General features: G+C 36.1%; 1 protein-coding gene across 1 annotated transcript in view; it reads left to right on the top strand.

The window, feature by feature from the left end:
- LOC103456965 (sodium channel protein type 2 subunit alpha-like) overlaps nt 1–843 on the top strand; it is a 63851-nt gene that overhangs the window by 43251 nt on the left and 19757 nt on the right. The gene's annotated exons all lie outside the window — the stretch shown is intronic.

Here is an 843-nt window from a genome sequence, read left to right as displayed (position 1 = left end):
GAGAGACAGAGACAGACAGAGAGACACTGAGAGACAGAGACATTGAGACAGAGAGACACCAGGACGAGTCCAGGAAGGTTCCCGTCCAGGCGACCCGATCAGAACCAGAACTTTCAGAGCAGAATTATTCAAACCCTTTAAATTTCTCTCATTTGATGTTTGGAAGGAAAACGCTGAAAAGTGTGGCAGGCATTTGTTTTCATCCCCCTTTTACTCAGAGACCCAGAAGTAAAATGTCTCCGGTTGGTAAATATTTACGTTAAACTGCTGATTTAATATAAAGTTTAGGAATAAAATGACTTTAAATATAAATAATAAATAATTTGCTGAGAAATGAAGCTGGAAACTGTTTTTCAGAATAAAATGAATGAATAGAAATTAACTTAAAAACTCAAAACTGTTTTATTCTCATATAAATTAATGTTTGTCATTAAATGTGAAAGATTTCATTGTATAAAATATGAGAATATTTAGTTTTAATGCATCCGGAACAAAATAAAAAATCTCTAAAACGATAAATATCCTGAGAAAAACATAAAAATATTAATTTACTTTGTTCTTCTAGAACATTTGATCCATAAAAACACTTTAAGCTTCAGAAGGAGATTAATTATGAGTTTTACATTTATTAAACATTTATAAAACGACCAGATTAAAGGCAGACAGGAAGCGAGCTCTTATTGTGAAGGAGCTGCAGGCTGCGTGTTGAGCTCTTATTGTGAAGGAGCTGCAGGCTGCATGTTGAGCTCTTATTGTGAAGGAGCTGCAGGCTCTTATTGTGAAGGGGCTGCAGGCTGCGTGTTGAGCTCTTATTGTGAAGGGGCTGCAGGCTGCGTGTTGAGC

The sequence above is a fragment of the Poecilia reticulata genome, linkage group LG20, assembly GCF_000633615.1.
Source record: "Poecilia reticulata strain Guanapo linkage group LG20, Guppy_female_1.0+MT, whole genome shotgun sequence".
Classification (NCBI taxonomy): Eukaryota; Metazoa; Chordata; class Actinopteri; order Cyprinodontiformes; family Poeciliidae; genus Poecilia; species Poecilia reticulata.
This window is presented reverse-complemented; position numbering and strand designations above follow the sequence as displayed.